Source organism: Bemisia tabaci, chromosome 6, assembly GCF_918797505.1.
Source record: "Bemisia tabaci chromosome 6, PGI_BMITA_v3".
NCBI classification, from domain to species: Eukaryota; Metazoa; Arthropoda; class Insecta; order Hemiptera; family Aleyrodidae; genus Bemisia; species Bemisia tabaci.
The window spans coordinates 50,727,302-50,742,641 of NC_092798.1; positions in this window are offsets into that span (position 1 = coordinate 50,727,302).

Genomic DNA, 15,340 nt, shown 5'->3' on the forward strand with positions numbered 1-15,340 from the left:
CTAATATATTAGAGCGCCTTCAGTTTCGTATGATACTGTGCAATACCTCTGGTGTGAAATAGTTGCTTCAAGCGCCGTGGCACGCGGGCAGCCAGCGCGAAACGCGCATTGGCGCCTACAAACCTAACAGGGATACTTCACGCGTTGCGCAATGCGTGAAGTATCCCCGTTAGGTTTGTAGGCGCCAGTGCGTCGCCGCTCCGCTTTGTGTTAGGCTCTAATATTTAATCTGGCGGAGTCAGCGTTATTCAACTCATGATTTTGAAATGTTTGCACATCCTGTATGGATTGTTCTCGTTTTAATTGATGAAAAAAAATATGTATCAAAGGAAAATATAATGTATGTTTTGTAAATATTAAGGTGGTCCCGTATCAAACTTAATGATTTCCAAAGCACACGAATCTCTACACAATATCTTAAAGCCTTTTATAATCGATGGCGAAAAAGCAACAGCAGGCGATAAAGTGTAAAGCCCGGCGATAGGAACTATAGCCCGGCTTTTCATAATTTTTTATCGCTTCGTATAGCCCGGCCGTATGATTTTCTCCGCATTCTACAGCCAGCTATATGATTTTCTGTCGCCTTCTTTAGCCGGCTATAAGAATTCCTATGGTATTTTGAAACACAGCTTCTATCGCCAATTTTTACCATGGTACTCTATTATAGGGAGATTTTGTATACCCTTCCTTGGATTGAGTTTTCCAAAGCTGGCCCATGTCATTTAAGGAGCCTGAAAGACACGTGGGATAAGTGCAGTTTTTGAAAAAAATTGCGAGATTAATGATTGCAACTATCAATAAGTTTAAAAGTATTAAAAGAAAAATTCACAACGAAAATCCAATTATTAAGCATCAAAGAGTGTGTTTGATTTTTCTTACCACCATAAGGCTTCATGTAGGTAATTTTGAAATTTTAAACACGTATTTCTTTAATAAATAGCAAAATTTGCACTTATCCCACTTAACTTCCATGCTCCTCATTTACCCTGCGGTGCCCAATAAATATAAAAATTATTTTTATGCTGCATATTCCAAAATTTCCTCAAGCACGTCATGCTGTGTTGCCATGCTAAGGAAGAACGCCGTATGAACACTCGACAGTTGTCAAATTTCCTTCATTAAAAAACGTTTATTTATGAGGAAAATTGTGAATATCTTTCAGGAACTTCGGGTGAAATTTCGAGCAAAATTATCTGAAGACTTGGACGAAAAGTATTCATAAGTTTACCAGAAAATGTGCGTTTTATCAAAGGAACCTTGGCAACGCCTAAGGGCTCACACTGCGCTTTTTTTTAGCACGGCAGTGTGAGCGAGTAAAATTTTCACTGGAGTAATAGGATTAAAATTTTAAAAAAAAAGTTACTTTATTGTTTTTTATATATGCCAATAAAATAAGAACTTACTAATGACTGACAGACGAAAAAGCTCTAAGCAGAAGGAAATTAGGATAAAAAAAGAATACTTTACTCCGTACACGCACCAAAAATCCGTGCAAATGAATTTTAATGCTTTATTTTAAAGCGTCACAATTTAAATTTAAAAAAGGAGGGGAACAAATCTAATAAATAATTGAAAGATCGAAGCGGGAAACATAAATAAAATAATGACGGCCCCTCACGAGTTTACTTTCGGCTATAGTTCAACAACTCTTGAATTTTTTTTTCGATCAAGGTGAAGAAAGAGAGAGAGAGAGAAAAAAAACTTTAAAATTGCCAATTATATAAGACAAAGAGAAAAGCGACGTTGATACCCATTTCATTGTATTTCCATCCACATTTTATTTATTTATTTATCCGCTTGAGCGTTTTTTGGGGGTATTTTTATTTTCGTTTTCTTTTCAAGGCGCAAACCAAAAGTTCATTCAGGATTCCCCGCGAATTCTCTTTTAGTACTCGTGGTCCGGTGTCCGCGGATAAACGTTTGATTCCGTCGAGTTCCTTTTCCACGTGGTGATGGGCAGCTTGGAGGTTATGTGAAAATAAATGTGCGCGTTTGTGGTGTTAGTATTGTGTAGTGCACTTCCATATAGCACGGTATGGGTTTTTGGATCAACATATCAATGACGAAAGACAACAAATGCGTATCTTCGATGGCAACGTTGCAAATTTCCGCTTGCTTTATTTTTTTTGGAAGAAAATAAGCCAACTGGATCGCGTTCAGCAAAAAGGAACCAGCGTGATTGCAGTGTTGTTAAAATGTTGTTTTCATAATTATCTGTAAAGTCTCCCAGAAAAGCAAATAGTTTTTGCTTCCCTCCAAAAAATTGTTAATTTTAATGGAAAATAATCGTGTAAATTTTAATACCGTACTTATATTAAGTATTTTTAAAAGAAAAGAAGAAGTTGCACGATTTTGAAAACACTGCAATTCCTCTGGCTCATTTTTGCTAAATGCGATCTAACTGTTCCTCTGTGCAGAAAAAGAAAGCCGCAGGAGCATTCTAACGTTGCCAAATTCCCTCCGATAAGATATTCATCTTTGAGAAAAGCATAGGCGGATCCAGCAATTTGGCAACACCAGATTTCCTCCATTTAAATTTATGGAAATGTATCGATTCTTCGAAGGGCTAGGTGCTCCGCCAAGAATCGATTATTTAGCACAGGTTTAAATAGAGGAAACCTGGTGTTGCCGAATTGCTGGATCCGCCTCTGGGAAAAGTTATGAATGTTATTCCTCGAAACTATCAGATAGTTTAAATTATACTGCGAATAAAATTCAGTGCGGAATTGAAAAAAAAAAAAAAAAAAAAAAAAAAAAAAAAAAACAGTTTCCCGGGAAAGTTGTGTTTTAGTGAAGGAAATTTGGCAATTCCTGACGGCTTATACGACTTTTTCCCCTGGCTGTGTTTTACTCGATATTTTTTGTGAATTTTCTTCACGCATTCAAAAATATTCACCAAAAATTTCAAGGATGTATCTTAGTCCAGGCGCCTGGTAGCTAAAAATGAGGCTACCTGGAATTTTGGGTACACAGCGATTTTTTTTGCTTACATTATGTTTTTTGGGTCGCTGAATCCGAATCTGAAGTTTCCTACCGCGTATCTGGTGAGCATTTTCCGCCATTTTGAAAAAATGGCCTAAAAAGGCCTCTTTTTGCGGTTTTTTTATATAGCGGCTACGCATGAGAAAAAATCCCGGATTTAGCTAATGTTTTGAATAGCTGACAAAATTTGGAAGAAAATGGTGTATACATATGCTAGGTTTGCTTAAACATTGAGGAAGATACAGCATCGTGAACATCGCGCCCATTCACGTTTTCGCGGCGCACCCGTTAACGCGTGATCCGGCTCGCCGCGGTCAGCTAAGTTCCGAAGCGTTCCAAAGTTCCGAGATCCGAGGCTCCTCAATTTTTGAGCAAACCTAGCATATTCATGTACCATTTTCTTTCAAATTTTGTCAGCTATTCAAAACATTAGCTAAATCCGGGATTTTTTCTCATGCGTAGCCGCTATATAAAAAAAAAACCGCAAAAAAAGGCCATTTTTTCAAAATGGCGGAAAATGCTCACCAAATACGCGGTAAGAAACTTCAGATTCAGATTCAACGACCCAAAAAACATAAAGTAAGCCATAAAAATCGCTGTGTACCCAAAATTCCAGGTAGACTTACCAGGCGCCTGGACTATCTTGGATATTTCCTAGAAGGAAGAAAATAAAAAACAGTCGGAGATTTTGAAACGTTGCGATGGAGACAAAAGGACGTGTTTCTGCCAAACGGAACTATGTGCATTACGACATGAGCCCTGGGAGCCATGAGAATATATGCATAACAGGGCTCACGTCATAATGTAAATAGTTCCGTTTGGCAGAAATACGTCCAAATATTCTTCTATTTTACCCATCGGTGTATTTTGTGAGTGATTCTTCGTTAGAGTTTTTATTCAATTCATTTTTTCACGCCAGTTCCACTTCGACGATTCAGCGTTGTGCGATTGTTTATTCGTAGTTTTTTTTCGAGATGACAAGTTCGCAAACGGGACGCGAAGAAAAATTTCATATTCTATCACCAATTTTGATCTGAAGATGTGGACTAAGGACTCGGAAATCACCATCATCAGATGTTTGAATGAAATCTGAACTACAGTAAAAATCACCGGGGTAAGACAAAAAGAAGCACCGTATTTTTTAATTGGGTGAACTAGGGGGGGGGGGGGGGGTTATTTTGAAAAGGCTCTCGGCACACGTCTACAGCTCAGTGGCGTGGCGCACTTTGCGATGTATAGATTGATCTGTCATTTAAACCCATGGAAAAGGATCGATAAAGAGGGTGTTCGCGACGAACACCTTAATAATCGATTCTTTACCATAACTTCAATGCGGCAATATCGATAATCGATTATTAACGCCTCGCCACTGCTACAGCTAAGAAGAGACACCCGTGGAAATTCAAACTCTTTGAAAATGCTCTACGCTTCGAGAACTATAATTTTCTTTTCGTTGTATTTTATTCTTCTCTTGCTTTCAATACTTTGAAAAAACTGATCAGAACTGTATCAACAGTTTGGGCAGTTTTGTAGGAGAATAAAGAACTGCTGATATTTTCAATAGATTACCCTATTTTGCAGGGTTGGTCTACCTTTTTACCCATGCGTTTAAGTCTCTGAGCGTTTCGAAAGGACGCTCTTCTGAGGACCAAGATGTAGAAATGAACGCAGGTTAATTTTGCTTTTAGCATGAGCGCAGAAATGCAGCGGCGCCAAATTTTAATTCTAAAGCAAAATATGCGTGCTCCGCGAAAAGAGGGTGGAAAATTGAACCTTATTTTCTTCCAACGTCATTTTGTTGTCGCCAATTACATCTCCAGTTGAGAAATAAATTACAAAGAGGCTCATTTCATAGTATATCGATGGCCTAAGTCGAATTGCGTATCCGAAATGTGACTTATTCGCAAATCCCAACTTATATTTTGTATTTTTTAAAGAAAACCAATGTGCATTTTCTCTTAAAATTGTTGGTAAATTTACCTCATCATTCAGAAATATTCATAAAAAAAATTCCAAGGAAATAAAAATGTCGTTTTCCTCCAAAGAAATAAAACATAGGTATTCGGAGATTTTGAAACGTTGCAGTGGAAACGCGTGCTTTTCGATTCAAGTCATCAAAATGCACTTTCGAATGAAATATTGTTGCAAAAATATGTGCTGCCGTATATCAATTTCTCACAAAGTATATCCTGAGACGAGTTTTGCTCGAAGTGACTCTTACTGCCGAAGCAGTCAAATATGCCACTGAACTCCTTTATCCGTGATACCCCACAATTTTGATAGAACAACATTTTTTCGATGTCAGAGAACCTGCCTTAAATTCCGCGTTTTATTAATATAGTGAGAGGAAGCTATAGATCACGCTTAGGTGCTTTCTCGAATAAACTTGTTTAAAACTGGGACGAATAAATACGTGATTTTGAAGAAAACGTTAAAAAGTTTAAACTCGGTTAATTATTTGTGAGAAGCTTTGGATCAAGTTCCTCCGGTAAGACAGGAAAGAACTCGATATCTGCTCATGTGCGATTTGCTCGCAGAAGTACTCGCAATGCATTTGTCATTTTTTCGGTAAATAAATCTCGAGGAAAAAACGAATATGACGAAGCCTTCCCGGCTAAAAAGCATAAATTACTCCTTACGGCTTCAACTTCACATAAATATTAAGGTAACATAATGTTAATTTATCGTCAAGGAGGGTGTAACTGTACTATATATGTAAAATGATACATCCACATGTAAAATAGAGAGAGGCGTAACTCCACTATACATAGTTTAAAAATCTCCAATTTTGTTGGACTTTTTGCTTAAGAACACAAACTAAGATCGCCTCGAAATATCCTGGGAGAGTTACGTAGTCAATGAATTTAGAAAATTCTCAGAAAATTAAAAAAAAACAGTTGGCTCGTTTTTTTCTCTTTAAAAAACATAAATAAATAGACCCTTAGTAGAGGCTTGCCAGTTGCAACATCGGAATCGAAGATACGGTTTTTTTCGATTTTATCCATCGTCATCGTCCTTGCTGTGCTTGCATAATTTTTCATTCATGCAAACTTTGAAATGTATTTGAAAAAAATGATAGTTTTACATAGAATGTGCCTATAATTTCATGTAAAATATCAAATTCCCTTTAAAGGACGGGCCTTGCTACAAAGAAGCACTACGAATGAGAAATAAGTTTGAAAAATTATTTATTCGTATGATTGTTTAAAGAGAAAAAGAATGCGTGACTCGCTTGAATGGTGAACACCCTTCGCGTAATTTTGAATGCAAATCATAACTGTAATCACTTAGATAATCGATGGAAAGTTTACATTCATTTCTTTGAAATAGAATCATTTAATTTTTTTAAAAAAATTTATGTGGAATTTGAAAGTAAATATGAAAAAAAACTGAATTGGGATTCAAGGACAAACAACCGAAATCTCCAGGGAAATTCCAAATTTTCCCTTAAAATTGTGTTTAAACAGCTCCGCAAAATTTTTGAAATTTTGCTTGGGATTTTTTAAGAAACAGAGGAAAACGAGAGGGGAGAGGTGAAAAAAATTGGTTGTCATCATTTATTATTAAGCTTAACTTTCACCAGTTTTTATTTCTTTCTCTTCGATGCATCGCGAATTTTTTTCATGAGTTGATTCTCCTACTCAAACAACGAAGTGCCTGCAATGTGTTGCAATCAGCGCTGTTGCGAACTTATTTCGATGATTTCGTGTTAATATAACATGATAATAAATATATGATAATAATTTTCTTAATTTTTAATAAAATCTTATAGTTCCGAAAAGAGCTTTTAAAAAATCGATTTCGACACAAGCATGATAGAAAATTGCCGGATTTAAACGCAAATTTATGCCCTCTATTAAAACAATAACCAATTAGAAAACACCAAAAACAAAGTATTGCAAATTTTACCAGAGGTACCTATAGTGAATTCTATCATGGGCCCACTTGATTTTCGACACAGTGATACTATAGGGTAAGGATATAATCAGACATCCGGCAACATTTACCATACTTTTGGTGCGAATGCTGTTAGAGGTAAAGTATCTGCTACCAGAGAGTATGTTGCTGATTATCATGCTAATATCACTGTACCTAAAACCATACCTTTTTAAGTGAGAAAGTTTTCCATCTATTGTCTCAAATTTCAGTGTTTGACTCAATACGGCTTAAATCGAATTACCGGTTATTTTATTTCTGAGGACTCCAGTTATTTTTCTTGTGAACGGTCACACACAAAATGGTGCTTTAATTCATACCTTGAGGCCTAATCCTAGGTCGGCAGCATCAGTTTAAAATTATTACGAGCCACGCCTCTCGTTGTAGATGTAGATTAAGGCCGGAATTTTAAGACGTTACTCGAAACTTCCTCGACTCGAGATTTCCTTGAGTACGCTTTTCGAGTGTCCTCGAGAATTGACGGTATTTTAAGACGCGACTCGAAATTTCCTCGACTCGAAACGCGCTTCGAGTCACCTCCAAATTTCCTCAAGTGAATTTCGTTGAGTCAATCTCGAGATTTTCGTGAGTGAGGTACTGAGGTCCCTCAAGGGAGTTCTGAGGAAACTTGGTTGAAAGTGATTTGTTTTGTTATGAAAGTGAATTTGAATGAAGTGAATTTTTTTATGAATTTTATTGCTAAAATTTAATTTTACCCACTTTCCCTTGTTTACTTTAGATATGTATGCTATTTTTCCCTTCAAAGAAAAAAGTATACTGTTTTTCCTCTAGAACTTCTCCTTCTCAGTTGCAACTACCTTACAACTTCGGTGTTTTGAAACGGTAGCTGAAGGGCGATTTTTGGGGGTCACGGACATTGAATTTCAACATTTTATATTGTCATAGAGGGTTAATTTTTCAGAGTAAAAAAATCCTTAAATCCACCCCCGTGCGAAGAGCATCCCCTCCTTTCCCTCAAAGCTTCATCAAAGAAAGTGAACCTCAGAAAGAGCTACTGAAGAGTACAGCGCCACGGGTACTACGCATCCCAAGTAGCACAGTGCAACGAAAATATTGAAATTAAATTGCAGTTTGATTTCAATACAATTGTAATTTTTTTACCATTAAATTGCAACATTTTTACATCATTTAGTCGATTTATGCTGATTTTAAACAATCAACAAAATGAGTTCCATGTGTCAGAAAGATAGGCAATATGCAATGCATTGAAAAATTGCAACAAGTTTCAATAAACGGGACCCCTTCAAATAGGAGCTAGGCAACATACACAACACTCAGTGGAATTGCAATATTGTTACAATGTAATTGCTACTTATGGCAATCTGTGCACTTGGGATTTTGGTCATGCACTTTACGAAGCTACTTTCAAATTCAAAGTCCTCATCAAATAGTGATCCTAATGCAATTCCAAGGGCATTAATGGGTTTCATTTGACGTGGAGTTGATGTAATTGATGTTCAATAAAATATTTTTATGATAGTTTTAAAAGTTATTCCCGTTTTTTGTCATCTAAGACATTACATCGTTTGTTTCGGTGAAAAAACATTTGGTTCCCTGAGGTATTGTTTTTAATCAAAAATAATAACTTGCAAAAGTCTATCTTGGTTTTTAACCTAATTTACTTTAATTTAAACATGGGTTTTCCACGAAATAAAGAAATAGCTTTCATCCTGAATTCATCTTCGTCCCCCGCCCTCCCTCCTACTCCTCCAAAAAAAACCTGAAGAACCTGACACTGAATTTTCAGTTTTTCAGGGAGAAAAATGTTCGAGCAACTCATTATTCCCCCATTCTTTGCTAACACTCCTGTAGGTAACTCCCTAGAAAATCAACATAAAAATTGACAGATTGGATTAAAAATGGCCTCATTTACTTCTTCAGTAAAGTGAAGAAGAATAATGATATTTGGGGCCTCAGATTTCTAACAACTGAGCGCCGAGTCTCAGAGAAACATACAAACAATTTCCACTGGTTAGGCTTCCCGAGCAATGAATTCCTTAAAAAATAGAATTTATCAGGGCGATTTCTAGTGACGCCATGGGTGCCAGGTATTGCAAAAATAGTGAGAGCATAATTAAAAACATACAAAAGGACACGAGAAAACACATGAACATGCTCACTCTAACTTTTTGCACCTTGGCCTCTCCCTCCTTCCCCCCAAAAAATCATCATAAGAACTAGAGGAGAAATGAAGCACTGAGAAAAGATCAAGTTTGTCCCATCAACAAAAATGAAGCAATATTTGAGTGAGGAATTCCAATGTTTCTGAGAAGAGAGAATCAAATCAGTTAATTTATGAGCAGCTTCACCACTTCACTACAAATGTGGACACTTGGTGACGAAGTAATTTTAGCTAAGCATGTAGTCAAAACAAAATGGGCATTTCAGGTCAAGGTTAATAGCCGAACCTAACAGAAAAATACTGTGTGCTGAAGGAATGAAAGTTATAGAACATGATGTCATGAATACTCACAGAAAATCAAACTCTCTGCACTATATGGTAGAAGATTTGAAGGATGAGAGGGTACGTGGATGAGTGAATTCAGAGGCTGATGAGTTGCGTTGAAATTGACAGCTGTGGACAATCAATCCATGGTCTCCGCAAATTGTTTAATATCAAATCAGCAGAGAACCATGATCTTTGAATGAGACAGCCACTAGATACACAAACTGCTGAGGTAGGTTGCTCTCTTAAATGCTGGGCAATGGCCATCTTGGAAACTCTTGAGTCTGACACTTTGATGAGAATAGCATTCGAACTGCCCATGTGCTGCAGTGTGTCGGGATAAGTGAATATTATGACTCAGTAGAGATTCCTTTGGTTCAGGATTAACTTAGGTAAATACCTGAGGGCCAGGAGACCGCACACATTTTAATTTCAAAGAATTATGAGCACTTGACATACCAACCCAAAGAAAAGCATCATGATAGCAAAGTCCTCTAGATTGGACAATCAGTTGCGCATCGCTGTTAGAGCTTGCTCATCGCATGTTGAGACGAATGTCATTATCTGATCAGCTCCAAGTCAGCAGCAATATAACAGGTTGATACATGCTTTCAGACAGCACCATTGGTGAGCAGTGACAAGAAAATACTAGACTTTTGTCTCAACATACACTCAGTGAGCTCTAAAACGCTTATTAGGTAGAATAAGATTGATAATCATGAGAGATACGAATCGCGTAATGTGGCCTATGCTTGTGCTTTCAGAGGCCAAGTAGAAAACTTCTATTAAATCATGTTCAGAAACTGGAAAATGAAGAAAAACCTGATCTCTAAAGTCACAAATCTGCTTCATAGGTACAGTGTTTAATGTTCAATGTTGACTCGATAGAACTTGTGTTTGTGAAAACCAGCTGACAACTTGATGAATCACAATCTTAACCAAAGGGCTTTGAAAGAAGATGCTTTTGAGTGAGGGTATGGTTTGTAATTTTTGATAAGTTACCTGAGAGAAACGGATATTCCTTTGCTATAAATCACATGTAGACAATATAAATGAAATAATAAAGCACAGGGTTTCATAATTGGTACGTATTTGAGACGCTGACGCTTGGATAAGGGCTACACTATCAACTTTTCTCCGGAGAATAAATCACGCATTTCCGAGAAATTTCACAGAGAATTCATGATGGAATACATGTATGATGAAAATAAGTACTGAGGAGAAAAGAAAGGTTCAATCACCGAGAAATTCACTTCCATTCAATCGCATGAATGTTAAGCATCTGTGGTGTGGGTTTAGCCGTGTTCTCAAAGACGATTAGGATCCATTGAACGCTTGAACTATGACACAAAGGGCTATATCACATAAAGAAACACAAAAACCACTAAGAAATCGAATTATTAACTTTGAAACAATTAATTAAAAGGATTACTGGTCTGGCACTGATAAACAAACAAACAAATACAATGAATGGCCGGGGCCGCCTTCTCACCAGTCACCATCTCACGAATGCATACTCAAGCGGATGAATCAGAAATTAACTCATGGCCCGGGAATTTATGAAAGTAGCCGCTAAAGTTTAATTTGACGCACTTTTCCATGATTATTATTCCAAATAAATTCCTAATCTGTTCTTTAATTGACGTTGAACGTCATTCTCTCACCTGGAAGCCATTTTTTTTTTTTGGACGACGGAGTTTCGAGTCGAGTAGATTTTCGAGTGGAGTAGATTTTCAAGTCGAGGAGTTTTTTCTCGAGTCGAGTGAGTTTCGAGTCGAGGCCGTTTTGGAGGTTCCTCGAGTCGAGTAAATCTCGAGTCGAGGAAGTTTCGAGTAACGTCTTAAAATTCCGGCCTAATTGTGAACTAGTTTTCCTCGAAATCACAAAAATGTTACTCACCTCTTTCATTCATCGGATGCCTCAATTTTCATCGCAATAAAGAAAAAAAGCACAGAAATTCCAAGAAAAGAAATAAACAAAGCTGAGCGCTGAGAAGAAATCAACACATTGAATGCGAGAGCTAAATGCGATGTCAAGTTCGATTTTTTAAAGTCAATTCAGTGTTTCAGCATGATCATTATTTCCATCCGTTCTGCGACTCACAATCTATCGTGTTATTTTTATTCACAGTTTGTCGTTTCCTGCACGAAGAAACGTAACCAAATTCCAATGTTGCGAAATTGATTAAAACAATCCAATTTTTTTGCTAGAATAAACTCGCATAATTTTCTTCGAAAATTCGTCTGATTTTTGAATGAGATCAGAAGAAAATCAGTGAAATTTTCAGTCGGAAATTCTCAAAATTCTCCTGGTAAAAATGCACTCTGCGCAGAAAAATCTGGCAACATTGAAATGCAGTTACATTCTTTCGTGAGAAAGACGCCGAGTTCCCTCCGATTTTTAAATCCTTAATTTTTACATCCTCAATTTTTTTTATTCTCTATTTTTCATGTAAATAGGCACACTGCTTTTTCCTCCTTTCCATATATTGAAGTGAAAAGGGGAATGATCTCTTTTTTTTAGCATAAAATTCCATCTTTCCTCAGGTTTCTGACCTAATTTATGCAATACCACAAGTCTGACCTTCCACAAGGAATGGAACCGTAATGCACCCAGACTTCCTTAGGGAGCGATATCTGTTAAGTTGCTTATTCAGATTTTTCTACACTGTAGAAAAATCAGAATAAGCTAATTTTCTTCAGTATACAAAAATCTGAATAATCTATTGACAAGACGCAATCTTCTAACTCATCGGTGTCATAAAGAATCATTCGACGAATTTATTCAAAATCTGCCTAACTACACTGAAAGTAGCCTAATTTCCTACCTCGTTTATTTTATCCGTGAGAAATTTAGAGACGTTCTACCCTGAAATTTTAGGAGTGCTTTCTTTGTAATCGAGATCAGGGCCGGATTAAGGGGGTGGCCACATGGGCCGCGGCCCATGGCGGCAAATCTAAGGGGCGGCAAAAATTTGCAATTTTTTAAAGTGTAGGTATAAAAAATCGGATTTATAAAAACAAAATTACAAACGAGAAAAGGCGACAAAATCTCTCATTTCCTGAGAGTATAGTAATTTCTAATTTTGTCGTCTCTTAGTGATACAAGAGACAGCACCTTCAATAAGTCGAGTTAAGAGAGAGACCAAACACGCAATTTGGCCTGGAACGGCGCGACTTACAATTAGAGAGAAATGATGACGAAGACTTGAGATGAAAAGGAGAAGCCCTCGGCGCGGCGATCGGCATGTAACACGTATTAGCGCCTACAAGACTGCACGAATACTTCACGCATTGCATCAAACACAGTGCGGTCATATGCGGTCAGCGTGAAACGGATAGCGCCTACAAGAATACATGAATACTTCACGCATTGCGCCAAACACAGTGCGGTCAGCGTGAAACGCATAGCGCCTACAAGACTGTCGGAATACTTCCCGCATTGCGCAAACACGGTGCAGTCTGCGCGGCGGAAGTTAAAATCATTGATCCACATTTATGTTTGTTCTTTCATAATTTTTTCGTTCATTTCTTAAGAATGGAAGGCCTTGTCCACACAGAGATAGGTTTACGGAACTTAACTTTCCGTAAAGTTCCGTGAACTTTTGCTGGTAGCTGTTGATAGGGCTTTCACAAAAAATGTGTTCAACGCGAATATCAATGCGTCTTATGCATCCCTCCCCCGCTGGCACGTTCATTTGATGGTTTTCATCGAGTTTCAAAACGAATGAGAAGGGGTGGCAAAATATAGGCGGCCCATGGGCGGCAAGCAGGTGAATCCGGCCCTGATCGAGATGAAATCTCGAGGCATATTGTGGCTTAGTTTTGCGTCGCGAAAAAAACACGCCAGAAAATAAAGCAAGGTGAAATTGGATCCATTTTTTTATTTTTATCTTTATTTTTTTTTACCATAAATATAAAGAGAAACCAGTATTTTACCAATATGTGTTCGATATCTCTATGATTTTTACGTCCTAAATTTACCTTACGCTATCGATATATCAATTATTCCAAAATAATACACCTGGTGGTTAAAATTGAGGCATCTCGAGGAAATAAAGCTAAGCCAATTTTGCTTAGGAACCCTGAGCCCTACAATGATAGTATTATACGTAATCCGGGGCTCATCAGCAACACGGACCTTGCTCCCATTGCTTCAAAATGTCTCAATTTGAGTGGGCACCTATTGGGATTTCACCACCAGTCTTTTTTTTTTTTTTTTTTTTTTTTTAGTCATTTGTAGTCTTTAATCTATTTGAGGTTTCTGCAACCACCACTAAAGTTGAAGACACGTATAAATCCAGCGGGCTGATTGTTAAAATTGATAGACTAAACTTTAGACAAGAAGACAAAACAGATCAGGAGGGATCCTATTGGTGGAAGCGGGTGGTTGCAACGGACAAAGGAGGTAGGTAAATAGACTATCTAACAGCAACCCACGAGAGACCCTAGTCCAACATTTACCCCCTCAGTCTATAAGAACCACCCATTTCAACCAATAGGATCACTACATACTCCCTATGTCCGCTTTGTACGTACAGTAGACTCTGGATTATCCGGCTTTGTATTATCCGGACTCTGGATTATCCGGATCGATTTTGCAACCATGTAACTACGTACGCATTCCGATAAGTGAGCGGATCCGCGGAGAAGCGGTCGCAAGGCATATTGGCGCCTGCAAGGCTGAAGGAATACTTCACGCATTGCGCCAAACAGTGAGGTCGGCGTGGAACACATTAGCGCCTACTAGACTGCATAAATACTTCTCGCATTACGCCAAACGCAGTGCAGTCGGTTAGTTAGCCTAAAACGCACATTAGCGGCTACAAGACTGCATGAATACTTCACGCATTGCGCGCTTTAATCGTTGTATTGTAATTTATCGTTGTCGGCTACCATTCACAATTACCATTGAGTCGTTCAGTTTGGCGTTAACCTTTTAAATTCGTGTTGGTATGTACATGATGTATACATAATAAGAATACTGTAGCGTTGGTTGGTGGTGTTTGTGTTTACTATTATTATCCGGATTTCTTTTTCATCCGGATTGGGCCCGGCACCAATTAATCCGAATAATCCAGAGTCTACTATAGCTTCATCCATCAATCTCAACGATCAGCCCTCAGGTTCCTACGATCAAATTAAAAGCTTAAAATGTAGCATCTTATCTAAATTAAGCCAATTACACCGCTCGTATTTCGATAAAACCACTCATTTCGCGTTACCACTAAGATCGAAAAACCCTCCAGATTTTTCAGCCCGACGACGAACGTGCAACGTCCAATAAGCTCCGAGCTATGACGTCGCCGAGCATTTGGGTTCCAGAGACGAGACGAAACTTTCTTCCGCCCAATTCACTTTCTCTTTCGTCCTGCGTCCGCTCCGCGCCAAACGCCCGCCCGCGCTCTCAGCCCCTTTCCCCCTCCCCCGAATCGCGATTCGCGAGGCTCGCAAATCGGTGTTGGCATCACACGCTCATGCATTCATTTCGCCTCGACTTGACTCGTAATACTATTACCGCCACCCGCCACCGTCTACATTCCTCCCCGTCGCGCTGCCATCTCGGCCGTGATAGCAAAGAGAGCAGTTAGTACTGCCATGCTAAGGAAAAACGCCGTATAAGCCTTCGGACGTTGCCGAATTTCCTTCAGTAAAAACCGAATTCACTGGGAAAATTGCAGATATTCTCCCCCAACATTTTCAGACGATTTTGTACACACTTTAATCTAAAATATCTGAAAATTTCAAGGAAAAATATGCTTCAATTGCGTCAAAAATGTGTATTTTTGACGCAGTTGAGACGCAGTCTGAGTTGCAATTTTTCAATACAAATAAAATCTTGAAATTTCAGAGAAATATGAAAAATATTGAAAAATATTTTTCGGAATTAAATGCAAAATTATATGAGAGGCGACTGGTTTTTACTTTTTGGCGTTTTTTAGTGCATGGTGTATAC